The sequence below is a fragment of the Aethalodelphis obliquidens genome, unplaced genomic scaffold (genome assembly GCF_003676395.1).
Source record: "Aethalodelphis obliquidens isolate GAN/ISIS:26980383/991018 unplaced genomic scaffold, ASM367639v1 scaffold3, whole genome shotgun sequence".
NCBI classification, from domain to species: domain Eukaryota; kingdom Metazoa; phylum Chordata; class Mammalia; order Artiodactyla; family Delphinidae; genus Aethalodelphis; species Aethalodelphis obliquidens.
This window is the reverse complement of record NW_020837947.1, coordinates 73,190,217-73,204,260: the sequence shown is the minus strand read 5'-3', so window position 1 is coordinate 73,204,260 and position 14,044 is coordinate 73,190,217. Positions and strand designations below refer to the sequence as shown.

Here is a 14,044-nt window from a genome sequence, read left to right as displayed (position 1 = left end):
TTTATCTTAAAAAATTAGAAAAGGGCAAAGTCCAAGTAGGAACTTTTTTGGTTGTAATTTCCTTTTTGTGAAGCAAATGTTTGGATAACCTTAAAACCAATCTTACTACTTTGTCCCTCTTTGACAATGATATCAGGCTGTTTTATTCAATAGAATGATGGAATGGGTCACCTCTGAAGTCCAACTCTTGGAAACGACTCTACATTTATAGCCCTAGATGCTGCCAGCCTTCCATTCAGGTCTCTGGGACTCTAACAAGAAGGGTTGGTTCCTCTGACAATTCTTTCTATCTTCTTACATGTGGCTGTATCTGTTCTCAAACTTCTGGCTCTTCCCACCAGGTCTTTACAAAGATGCAGATGTTTCTTAAAAGTGGCAAGAAGATCAAAGGGACTTTTTGTGCCTGATGTGCTAGAATGGCTCGGAGTTCTGTTAAATCAGATTTGGACATAAAATAAAACCAGTAACTAGTGGTTTGCAAAGGTTGCTGGTGAAAGAATGGAGCTTCATAGGTCAACATTGCAGCACACAAAAATATGCCAGGTTCAATTGTCTTTTTCTTTTTAATTGTATCTGGAGATAGAAAATCAACAAAATGGATGCCGCTATACATTACAGCTGATTTGTTTTAGAGTATTAGTGCTTCTGCAATTAATTAGCCCATGTCTATGGACTATCGCTTGCTTCTTTTTTATTCTAAATATGACCAAAGAGTGTAGTTACCAAATGTAATGATGGCTCAAAGCAGAATTTAATATACAAACATAAAATGAGCATTGGCTTCATGCAAAGCACTGCATAGGAACTGAGGAAACAAATAGAAGCTTTTCCTACCCACACAGAGGACACACGCTAAAGGGAAGAATAAAACAGTCATGTAACTGCAATATACATAAGTCCCATAAAATTGTACAAAACGTTTATGGACTCTGAAGAGAAAGAGCTCAAATCCAGTTGATATACATTTTATCTTTGATGTACTTAAATTACTTCTGAAGCTATCTTTCCTTTACATCCTGGGGTACCTGCTTTGATTCTCAGACTTGCTGTCAAGTGATTAGTAATCCTGATAAGGTTTTTTGTTTGTTTTTATTTTTAATTAATTAATTTATTTATTATTTTTGGCTGCATTGGGTCTTAGTTGCGGTACATGTGATCTTCGTTGAGGCACGTGGGATCTTTTGTTGCAGCGTGCAGGCTTCTTTCTAGTTGTAGCATGCGGGTTTTCTCTCTCTAATTGTGGTGTGCAGGCTCCAGGGCGCATGGGCTCTATAGTTTGCGGCACCCAGGCTCTCTAGTTTAGGCACGTGGGCTCAGTAGTTTTGGTGTACGGGCTTAGTTGCCCCGCGGTCTGTGGGATCTTAGTTCCCTGATCAGGGATCAAACCTGCATCCCCTGCATTGGAAGGCGGATTCTTTACCATTGGACCACCAGGGAAGTCCCCCTGATAAGGTTTTAAATGATAGGGTGTTTGCAGATATGACCTGTCTCAAGTATGTTTGCATTTTAAAGCTATACAAATCCACAGGAATGAAACTATTGATATAATAACAGGCAGAAGGGTTGATTTATTTGCTGTAGGTCCTTGACTGACCTCTTAACATCTTTCAGTTAAACCATTACATTTAAAGATAACCATGGTATATCTTTGATTTAGGTAAGCTCTCTGGATGTGTTCTACAGTTCTCTATTTTACTTTTTTAATAAATGTATTTATTTAATTTTCGGCTGCATTGGGTCTTCATTGCTGCTTGCGGGCTTTCTCTAGTTGTGGCTAGCGGGGGTTACTCTTACTTGCAGTGCGCAGGCTTCTCATTACAGTGGCTTTTCTTGTTGTACAGCACGGACTCTAAGCGTGTGGGCTTCAGTAGCTGTGGCATGCGGGCTCAGTAGTTGCGGCTTGCAGGCTTTAGAGCGCAGGCTCAGTAGTTGTGGTGCACGAGCTTAGTTGCTCCGTGGCATGTGGGATCTTCCTGGACCAGGGCTCGAACCCGTGTCCCCTGCATTGGCAGGTGGATTCTTAACCACTGCGCTACCAGGGAAGTCCTAGTTGTCTATTTTAAAAGCTCTACAATATTTGTTTCTACTGTGATATTAGACATTTCTCTCTGAAATTGGCATTATTCTTTGCAATTGAGCTATAATTTTCTTACAGTTGAGACACACTGAATTTTTAATTTAAGTGTAAAGGAGGAACAGAAAGGGGTCTGATCCAATAGATGATACTTCTGTGCTGAGCTTTGATAAGAGCTCGCCTAAGAGGCATCTAGCAAGCAGACTGGATGGTCATTCCAATGTGAATGAAAAGGAAACTGAATCTTAAAATATCAGAAAAATGCACATAACTAAGAGAAAAAACACAGCAGCTTGAGAACTGGATTCTTCTCTTAGTGTGTACTTTTCTCCTACAGCCTAGAATTTTCTTAGGCACCAAGAAAGAAACCTCATGAACTTCCTTGCATTTCTAAAATTCTATGATCCTATGATCTCACTTTCCATTTGGGTACAATTTACATACTTTGTCAGTGAATTTGAGTGATACCCTATGTTTGAGAGAAAAACAGTTGTCTTTCTTTTAATTTAATAAATACTTACTGAGAAACTTTTGTGTTTCAGACTTGGTGCTCTGTGCTGAAGTCATAGAAGAATGAATGGTCAGGCTCTCAGATGGATTACTCTCTAGTGAGTATCTAGATTGTTATTAAACATTCAAACTACAAAAAAACCCAAAACATTGCAGGCCGTAGATAAAGAGGTAAGCATTTCATTTTCACTTTATTTATTTTTTCAGTGACTTTATTTTTATTATTTAAAAACAACTTTATTTTATATTGGAGTAGAGTGGCTTAACAATGTTGTGTTAGTTTCAGGTGTACAACTCATTTCCACTTTAAATATTCTTTGTCATCTCTTTCTCATCACTGTCACCACATTTCATTATTTGGAGTGAAGGTGTTTCTCATCTTAAGGAATTGAGTTTGTGGTTCAGCCCTTTTAAGAGAAAAGACTTTGTAAAAATTGTAAGAAATGACAGTTGCTGCCATGGTATTTCTAAAAAATTTATTATTTCTAAGTCTTATGCAAGGATGAGATACAATGAGTGTTTTTAGCATAGTTAAGCAAGGGTGTAATAAAATAATTAAGATATGAAGAATATAACTCAGGCTAATTCATATTTATTCCATATGGAATTCTTTTCCAATGAACAGAATTTTTTATTCTAACATGGTTTACTTGAGCATGGAATTCTATATTCTACATTTAACATGGGATTCTTATTTTCCACTCTAGCCAAAGTAGTTTATTTACTGAGGTAACAACAAAACATCATTTCATTATGAAATAAAGACTGCTGTAGATTCTGGAAATAAATTAATCAGCAATAAAGACAGAGGGCTCAACAATAGGAATATCCACATGTCTTACAGGGGACAGTGGAGGTCAGACGGCTGAGAAAAGTTAGTATTACATGATACTTTTAGAGAGCGTTCTGGTTCTGCAAAACTCCTGCCATTAACTACCCATGCATCTCTTTTAAGAAGTTGTCCATTTTACTTAAAGATGACATCCACCTTGTTGCTATTCCTACCCTGTTGTACCTGCCTTGAACCACAAAGGTCCTTTAACAGTGAAAGTTATGCCACCTGCTAAGCAGATGGATTGCAGAAATAGTCCAATTTGTTGAGCCATTGACCAGGGGGTGTTGTTAAGTATTTGTAATCTAATAGGTGATATGGTAACATTTATGACTTGGAAGCCTAGAAGTTAATTTTTTTGGTCTCATTTTGTTTTAAGAAAATAAGAAACCTATTAGGCATCTGAATTTGAGTAAAAAAAAAACTTGTTTTCACCTTTTCCTATATTTGTACATTATTGAATTGTGTAAACCCTATCTAGAGCAAGGCTCTGAGGACAGAATGACTAAGTCAAATCCTGGCCTTGATACTCACTAGCTCTGTATCCTTGAGAACTTCACCACCTCAGCTGCACCATCCATAAAATGGGGATAATCACTGTACCTAATTCTTTTGGTTATGCTTATATTAAGTGAGGAAAAAAACCTTACAATTATCTCATCTTTTTAAACACTATCATACATTTTTACCTATTAACATGCTCAAAATTTTCCACTTCCTAATGCCCAATCTTCATATTTGATGAAAGGAGGGCAGACCCGAGTTCTTACACCTCTTTTGTTTTTACTTTCTTAATTTTTCCTATTCAAGAATATTGACTTGGATTTAGAGCAAAGTCATTGTGTACTATTATTTGTTGGTTTAAATTACACAGCAGCTTTTGCTTTATCATGAAGTTCTCCAGAAAATTCTATTGTTCATACCCATAAATTTTAGTAAATGGGTAAGCAAGAAAACAACAATATTTACAGATAAGCACTTTTGGGACAGTCCTTTGACATTTGGAACAAAATTACCGTATTCTTTTTGGTTGTTTAAACTATATAAACTACACAAGCAGCATGTACATTTCACAGATGATTTCCTGGAAACTCTATTGTTCATACATTCAAATTTTAGTCAATATATTAACTGAAACAATCATGTATTGAGGTAAGCATATCAGAGTCGCCCTGAATCATTTTTTCTAGCTGTGATGATAATGGATTTTAATGAAAAAGCAGGGTTTGTTTTGCTCAGTAACTGCTGGAAGTTTTTAATGCCTTCGTATTGGATTAGAGCACTTACATGGCAAGAATCAAACTGAGACATGAAGGAATAAACATCATTCCTTGCCTCAGGAATGAAAAACAAAAGAACAAAACATCCCAAAGGTAGCACAGGGGCCAATATTCCAGGAGAAAGCAGAAAAGTTTCTTTGGAACCCATACATATCAGGTAACCTAACCCAGGTAACAGCCAGAAGAGGGAACAGACTTCAGTATGAAAATGGTAGTTATTTTTGTAATGAGAAAACACATAGTTTACTTTTTCTTGTTATACTAATGAGAAAGTTAAGTAAGTCTAGGGACTATCAAGATACTTTCAGTTTCATGCTTTTTAGATGTTCATAAAGTAAATATTAATGATATGTATGAGAAACCATTGGCAAAGATTTTCTAAGAAAAATGAGGCTGCTGGAGTCTTAAATTCTTTTTACTATCTCAATTTACTTGCTGCAGTCAGGCAATTGAGTGCTGCCCATTGAGAGGGGTGAGGTATGTGAATATTGTTGTAGGGTAATACTTGTAATATCAAAGAATGCTACCTCAGAAAATAATTCAGAATCATTCTAAGTTTTGTAGTCTTCCAGAGTTGGATTTTACAGATTGGATCTCAAAATACCACACTGGGATGGGGTACAGAGGTGAAGCAGCAGATCAGACGTTTTAGTTGTGTGAACTTTTCTTTCCTAATATCATTGGTGATATCTTAAAGACATCTGAGATTGCTCTGAAAGTGGTGCAGAACCTGGGAATATTAGAATATTATGTTATGATTTGCTTCTTTTCCTGTTAAAGGACTCTAGCTTAGCCATTGTATTTGTCAGTGTTCTCTAGAGAAATAGAACTAACAACACTTGTGACACCAGATGGGTGTTTTTTTCCCCACACCAAGCAAATCTGGGACACCAGCTGGGTGTCCTGCAATTTAACTCAATTCTGACACTGTCTACTTGGAGATAGCGTCAGATCCCTCAAGTTAAGTGCTCAGTCCCAGGAGACTATACTACAGATGCCAATCACAAGTAATTGGTCCCCAGGTTACCCACAAATTCTGTCTAACTTGACTACAAATTGGAGGTTCCTATAACCTCCTCCCTCTTGGATTTGATTATTTGCTGGAATTGCTCACAGAACTCAGGGAAACACATTTACCACTTTATTAAAGACATTATAAAGTATACAGATGAATAGCCAGATGAAGAGGTACATAGGGCGAGGTATGTGGGGAGGGACTTGGGAAGTCCGTGTCCTCTCTGGGCATGCTTTTTTGAACCTGGAAGCTCTCTGATCCCTGTCCTTTTGGGCTTTTATGGAGGCTTCATTACATAGGCATGATTGATTAAATCATTGGTCTTTGGGCTTCCCTGGTGGCGCAGTGGTTGAGAATTCGTCTGCCGATGCAGGGGACACAGGTTCGTGGCCCGGTCTGGGAAGATCCCACATGTCGCGGAGCGGCTGGCCCCGTGAACCATGGCCGCTGAGCCTGCGCGTCCGGAGCCTGTGCTCCTCAGCGGGAGAGGCCACAACAGTGAGAGGCCCGCGTACCGCAAAAAAAGAAAAAAAAAAAAATCATTGGTCTTTGATGATTGAACTCAATCTTCTTCCTCACTCCACTCCCTGGAGGTCGAAGGTGAGGAGTGAGATTGAAAGTTTCAATCCTCTAATCACAAGGTTGGCTTTACTGGCAAACAACTCCCTCCTTAGGTTACCTTGGAAAGCTTTCCAAAAGTCACCTCATTAACATAACAAAAGGCACCTTCGTTGCTCTCAACACTTAGGAAATTCCAATGGTTTTAGGAGGTCTGTGCCAGGAAGGGGAAGAAGACCAAGTATATATTTCTCATTATCAATCACAATATCACACTTAATAAACCTAGGGACTATACATAATACTCGAAGTAATAACTCCCGTCCTTGTAAATATTTCTATGTCACATTTGAAGTTTCGAACATTGGACTGATTGGCTTTAGAACAAGTTTATTTGGAGGCAAAAAGTGATGACCAGGATATTAATAACGTGAGAGATGCATTTCCTTTGTGGACTTCCAAGTTGGAGTCTGAATATTTATGGTGTGTTTCAAGCTATCCCTTGCTCTCACCCCATTCTTTCTTCCTAAACAAGGGACTAGCTGCTTATATGCTGAGAAGATTGCCCTGAAGATGTTACAGTTTCAGGTGCTTTTCAGTGTTTTGTTTTCTGACAAAGTGCAGCGGTCACATTTTCAGAAAGCAAGAAGAGGTGTGGGAGGAGAAGAGCAAAAAGGGGGAAAGGTATGAGGTTAGATGGACAGCATAGTGGATGATTGAAGGTCATGGGAGTGATAAGGTAGACTACACCTGGAGACCCTTGTGATGTAATCAAGAAAGCTGAGACCTTCATGCCACGTCTAATTGTACGTGTAACTGTACTTAAAGCATGTAAAAACCAAGGAACGACCCAATCCTGGTTCATACGCGTTTATAATTCATGGAATTTTTACTAATTATCTATGGACAGAGTATGACCTACCATGTCATCTTGCTTTGAAATGCTTCTTTTGACTTTCCTGAGGGATCTCAAACTTACTGCTCTGTTGATTTTCCTAGTCATTTACACATTGTATTAATTTCCTATTGCTGCTGTGAAAATCGCCAAAAAGTTGAGGGCTTAAAACAACATAAATCTATTTTTTCACAGTTCTGGGAGTCAGAAGTATAGAATCAAGATGTCAGTGGGGGTGTGTTCCATTGGGAAGCTTCAGGGGAGAATCCATTCCCTTACCTTTTTCAGTTTCTAGAGGCCGGCTGCTCCCCTTGCCTCATGACCCCTTCTTCACTTCACTCCAACCTCTTGCTTCCATGGTGACCTTTTCTGCTACTCACTCTGATCCCCCTGCCTCCCTCTTGTAAGGACCCTTGTGATTACATTGGACCCAGTTAGATAATCTAGGATAATATTCCCATCCCCCAATCCTTAGTCACATCGGAAACATCCCTTTGAACATGTAAGGTGACATATTCACAGGTTCTAGGAAATTTAGGACATGGACATCGTCAGGGGCTCATTATTCAGCCTATTACAAGGATTAGGAGGGAACAAATTATTATCCAATTTGGCAGATACAGAAACTGAACTAATGGGGGTCACAGAGGCTTTTATGAAGTTCTGCTCATAGTTAGAGGAAGAGCTAGGGCCAGGATCCAGAGCTCTGGATTCTTAGATCGTCAGACTTCTCTCTGACGCAACTGCTGATCCTTGGACTAGGACTGTGCCAAGCAGGCACTTCCACTTCCACTCTGATTACATTTCTACCAGGATGAACCAGGCATTTGGTAACAATTCTTCATAGTTTCCCCTCGGAGTCATGAGATTTGAACTGGACACCTCCACTACCGAAACAATTGCAACATTATCATGCCTTGGACTGGAACCGGGAGGATCACTAAATGGCGTGACAGTTCCTCACTGCTGGCCTACTCCCTTAAGAAGAATTTGAGCAATCAAGTAACTTTTGTTTTTGCATGGTGACATGTAGACAATCCCCTGAATTAATCATGGACAACAAGCTGGGCTGACAGTTACTGAGAACAATGAAAAGAAAATATAAGGGTCCACATTATCTAAATATTCATTATCTGTGTCCTGTGATTTAGAAAAGTTATAATTAATGAGGTAGAGGGCATCATAATAAGAACATATTTACAAACGGATCAACCCTTTATAAAATTAAGTCCCCAACTGATAACTAAGTGACATTCTGCTCTACTTCTCAGCTTACTGATCTTTGGATATCGTTAACACTAAATAATACAAGGCACAGAGAATGAACATCAGTTAAGACGAAAATGCTAATGTTCCAATACTGTATTGGAGACTTGATCAAACCACAGGCAAATCACTGACATTAGAATCAGCATGTTTAGACTGCTTAATACTGGTTAAGAAAAAATAACAAGGGTAATGATAAGATTGATGCTTCTAAAGAGCATGATTTGATCTTCAAATGATTCACAGAAGCCCTTAGGGAAACAGATGAAGATCTAAAATATCTGTTGTAAAGACGAAATATAACCTGAAGAAAGCTGTCATTCAGAGCTTTCATATAACGTGATTGATTTAAAAATTTTTTTCCTCCATTGTAAGAATTAAGTAGAATTTCAATTACATTTTGAAGTTAATGAATAAAAAATCAAACAGCATCTTTAGTTAGTTTCATTTTTAAGATAACGTCACTTGATTTTTTAAAAAATTTATTAATTTATCCCTATATTAAATAATTTATATAGTTTTTCCCACTGCAAATGACCCTCAGGTAATAAGGACTTTCTGTATTTCAGAGTCTGTAGTCCATCCTTAGTGGGCAAGTAAACATTTGAAGATTTCTAATTCCAACCATCAGTATATTGTTGTGAAACACAACTTAAGGCTACCAGTTTCTGGGCAGAGTTTAGGAAGTTTTGAAGTGGTAAATAGGACCAATGACAAACAGTTAACTGAGCTTCCTGGGAGGACAGTTTTCTAAAAGACTTTCTTAGGTTTTACTGGAAAAAGACTCCTTCCTTCAGGGAATAGACAAATAGACCACTTCGAGGGCGTACAGGAGCCCTAGAAACCCTTAAATAACTTTGGAGTGAGGTGGAGGGTGTGGCCACTTCTGACCAGCAGCCTCTGTAATCATCAACGTGATTCCAGAAAGGTGAGCCAGCCAAATCTTTCAGTCATTGTGAGGCCTCCTAGCGGCTCAGAGAATCGAAGAAGCACTGATCAATTCAATTAGATGAAATTACATGAAATCTATCAGGGACCCTGAAAAGACTGTTAACAAGAATGCCTTTGTTGTATAAGACAAAGCTACTAAACTGTTAATATTCCTATGTTAATTGCTTAGTAATCTGTATGCAGTTAACCCAGTGTATTTTTGACGTACTCGCAACTATGTTCTTTCATTGTTCACTGAGTTCCCCAGATAAGAATAACTTGAGATATTATAAAACAGAAATAGTTGAATTTGGGTGAGAACAGTTGATTATTTGAAGGTGCTATAGTAACATTCTATCAGGGAAAGTCCTTTAAAAAAATAGTATACTAACAAGGGTGGTTTGAAGAAGTGGTGTCTGAACAGGAACTTGCTCCATCTTGAGTGTTTTCATAAAACTGTATACACCGTTCTGTTTACTCTTTCTCTCTCTCTCTCTCTCTCTCTCTCACACACACACACACACACACACACACACACACACACACAGTTTGTTTAGCTTTCTGCTTCCCCTGCTAAATTTTAACTTTCTAAAGACAGGAGCTGTGGCCTCTTAATTACTTAATTCCAATTCTCTCAATTTAAAAGAGTGGATTAAATGAATCTATGAACTTGAATAATTTAGTGTCACAGTTCCACATGTGGCTTTATTTTTCTTTCTCAATATCTGGACTCATTCACTTTCTCTTGAACTATAAAGTAACAGATTGTAATAACTGGGAAGGTAGATCTAATTCCAGTAATTGAATAATGTCTACCTCCTAGAGAGAAGGAAATAAACTAAGATGATGTTTCATCATCATTTCTGGATTTATGATTTATTCTAATTAATTATATATAGATTATGTGAAAGGAAGACCAAATAATATTTAAGAGCCTAGGATCCACGCTGCAATAAAATCCCGAATGATAAAGGAGCTACAATGTATTAAAATTTCCTGAGTGTCTACCATGTACGAGGGGTTTTGCTAGATGTTTTACATGTAATACCAAGATGCTTCCTTGCAGCTCCTTTTTACAGAAGAGCAAATTAAGCTGAGTAATTTCCCCTGCATCACACAGAAAAAAGCTCAGAAATGGCAGAAAACCAGAATGAAAGCAGTCAGATTCTGAAGTACTTTGGTATGTCCTGGGTCTTTTATAGTCTGGCAAAAAGTACGCTCAGTTTGGGATAAGGGAGACTGAGTCAAAAGAGGTCATTCATTGGCTGGTAGTAGCTAATTCGGGGTTCTCTACATAGAGTCCTCTTTCAGTTAACACTCCACCTTTGTGAATTCTGAGTAGCTTCTGTAGACGATGTGGACCACAAGTCTCACTGAGTCAGCTGTGTAGTAATGTAGTAGGTTTGCACTCTCATTAAGTACAGAAGCCTCTAGGAGCAGATGACCAACCCATCCCCTCCCCCTCAATTAGGTCTTTTACATGTGGTGCGCTGGCAGCCTGTCTGCCTCTCTGTTCAGATACAGAGGGAGTTACCCATGTACTACACTATGTTTAGCCTGGAACTGGCAGAATACAAAAAGCCAAATAATCCTGGCAAATACAGAGACCATTAAGTTTGCATTAGATCCAACCATTGTTTGAGTCTCTATAAATAGACTTTTTCTTTACTGGATATAATTGAAGCTTATAGTGTTCTGTTCTTACCTATAACTCGTGTCATTGGAGCTGGCCAGTCTGTGGATCCTTTGCAGATAGAGTGTCTGATTCTGAGTGGTGCAGGCTTGATACGGATGGCTGCTGTGTCCCTGGTTTTGTTAAGGAACGATTGGGGAAGGCAAAGGGATTGTTGAAGCATAGCTGCCTCATAAACTTAATGTATATGCCTCCATAACTCCTCTTCCAAAAATATGAGCTTATCAATGGAGATGATTTATCAATGTTTATATTAACACCATCAGGTGGGTAGAAGCTATCAGCCTTAAAATTAATATCTGTGTGTCAGCTGCATCCTTAGTGTTGTATTTAAAATGACTTTCTCCATTGGCGTCACCCTTCCAAACACTGTTTCTGTTTGCCTCTTCATAGGTCCCTTGATAACTCTGGATGCAGAATGGGGCAGCTACAGGCAAGGCACACATAGATTCATAAGCACACTCAACTGGCAAGGTAGAGACTCGGATTTTCATTAGAGAGTTGACAATAGTTACCTGTGTGATTCTGAATGAGGTACTCAATTTCTCAGTGTTCTCATATAAAAATGGGAGACTCACCTAATTGACAGATGAGACATCTTTCAGCTCTGAAATTCAGCGGTTCTACTAGAAAATGGCAAGGAAACAGCAATGATTTCCCATCAAAACCTAGAGGCTTACAAGGTTTGGAGGCCTTCATTTGGTGATAAAAGCAGAGTTGGGGGAGAAAACTATCAAAACAAGGTCCTTTTTGCAACTGGGCTCTAAGAAATGGGATGAACAGGGCATTCCTTCATGCCTTGTCTTGCAATCTCTGTCATCCTGTGCTCTTCCTTCCCTTGCCTTATAATTTGGCTCAAATATTATTTTCCAAAAATAATTCTCCTTATTCTTCCCACAGTTTATGTTCCAGCAACTGCCTCCATGGAGTTCCCTATTGAGGTACCTGGATGTAATTGACATTTCTGTTCTTTCTCAGAAAGTTTTCAGAGATATCTTTCCAGCTACATCTCCCCAGTTCTGTACACCAAATCATATCCACACTTCAAGGTTCAGTTCAAATATCACTACATCCTCAAAGTCTTCATAACACTCCATTTGAAAATACCATCTTCATTCACTATTGCATACTTACTTCTACTCATTATACTCATATCTCTATATCTTTCTTTTTCATAGATGTGAGTATATATATACATATATATATATATGTGTTGAGTATAACTCCTTCCTTAATTTCATATTGCCTTACAAGTAACTGCTCAGTAAATATTTGGTGGGTAGATAATAGTCACAGACTATTTATCGTGAACTCGTATACCATATTGTGATTCTAAATGAGAAGGGATGAAACTAGGAAACAGAAATTGGAAGGGGGTGTATTGGAATCCTTGGAAGGGGGATTTGCAAATGCATATTTGCTTTGGTTTCTTTTGTTGACATAGTATTCGACTAATTTTGAAATTTCAACTAACCTGAGAGTACTTGATAGTTTTATTTTTCTTAAAATAACTCATAGCTTTAAAAATTGAGGATTGCAACACTTACTTATTGTTTATTGATTTCGCTGATAATTCTGAATTCAAATTTTCATTGGTGTCTGGTTACACTTTGGTTTAATAACATCAACCAGACATATGCTGACCAAAAATGCTACTTTCAGTAAGAAGCCTCTCCTGACACCAAACTAGATACATTCTCACTCTGACTTGAAACCCTTTGTATTTTTCAAATTATATTAGCACATTTGGCTGCAGATTGCAAAAAGTTATGTTCTAGTCCTGTCTTCTTATTATATTTCATCCTTATTTATCATTTTTTCACCCACAAAACTAAAATTATTCTTTTCAGAGTAAGAAATAATAATAAGTAGTAGTAGTAATTAATGCATTACATTGTATGTCTTATAAGGAAGCTTGTTTTTCTGGTTTCATAAGGCTTTAAGATCTTGAATAGTTGCTAGAACTTAAGAACTTCCCTTTGTTGCTCAGCTGATCATTTCATCACTGTTTATTTCTTAGTTGAATCGTTTTCCTTCATCTTCAAATAGCTGCTCTGTTTCATACCACATGAAATATATATCAAGTTGCCCACTTTTGATTGTGTCTGACATCGCACACTGATTTGATTTTCAAGTCCATATAGCCAATATATAAATTCTCCCATCCAAGCTCATTCATTACATGTGTGGTCTATTTTGATGTTGCTTTGAAAATAAATAATGAATTTGCAATACTTCTGGTGAGAGTTTCAAGAAACAAATGTAGACAATATGCAGATTTTAAAATAGTTAACCTGGGTTTTCAAAATTTATGATCATATTCATGTCTTTATAATGCTTTTTTTAAAAAAAATATTTATTTATTTATTTTTGTCTGTGTTGGGTCCATGTTGCTGTGTGTGGCCTTTCTCTAGTTGCGGTGAGCGGGGGCTACTCTTCGTTGCTGGGCGCAGGCATCTCATTGTGATGGCTTCTCTTGTTGCGGATCATGGGCTCTAGGCACAAGGGCTTCAGTAGTTGTGGCGCACGGGCTTAGTTGCTCCGCGGCATGTGGGATCTTCCCAGACCAGGGCTCAAACCCGTGTCCCCTGCATTGGCAGGCAGATTCTTAACCACTGAGCCACCAGGGAAGACCAATGCCAGTGTTTTGGTCATTATTTTGCCTAATACTGAAATACCAATATGAGTATATTTTGTTTTTAAAAAAGTAGAATTCACAAAATTAAAAACATATCAGTGAAATAAAATATTTGATATTTAAAATACATTTGGAAATAGAAAACCTCAAGCAAAGCACAAATCTACCAATGTAGGTTAAACATCTTATTCTAATAAATTATTAGAAAAAGTGTTTAAAATAACTGTTAGGTAAAAATGAACACAATCATGAGAAACCCAAATTAAGATGACTTGATTTTCCTAAAAAATTTAACAGGAAGGCTTGATGCCCCAGTGTGGTCATTACTGAATCACAAGTGTTTTTGTTTTTGT

The 14,044-nt window shown here is 37.8% G+C and overlaps 1 long non-coding RNA gene across 2 annotated transcripts in view; it reads left to right on the top strand.

Moving 5' to 3' along the window:
* Nucleotides 1-14,044, top strand: part of LOC113612166 (uncharacterized) — a 41,973-nt gene that overhangs the window by 9,444 nt on the left and 18,485 nt on the right. The window contains exon 2 of one of the 2 annotated variants that reach the window (XR_003429752.1): nt 2,617-2,682. This is a non-coding gene — a long non-coding RNA (uncharacterized LOC113612166). Of the gene's footprint in view, nt 1-2,616; nt 2,756-14,044 lie in introns of both variants that reach the window. The other variant, XR_003429745.1, reaches the window with a different exon arrangement.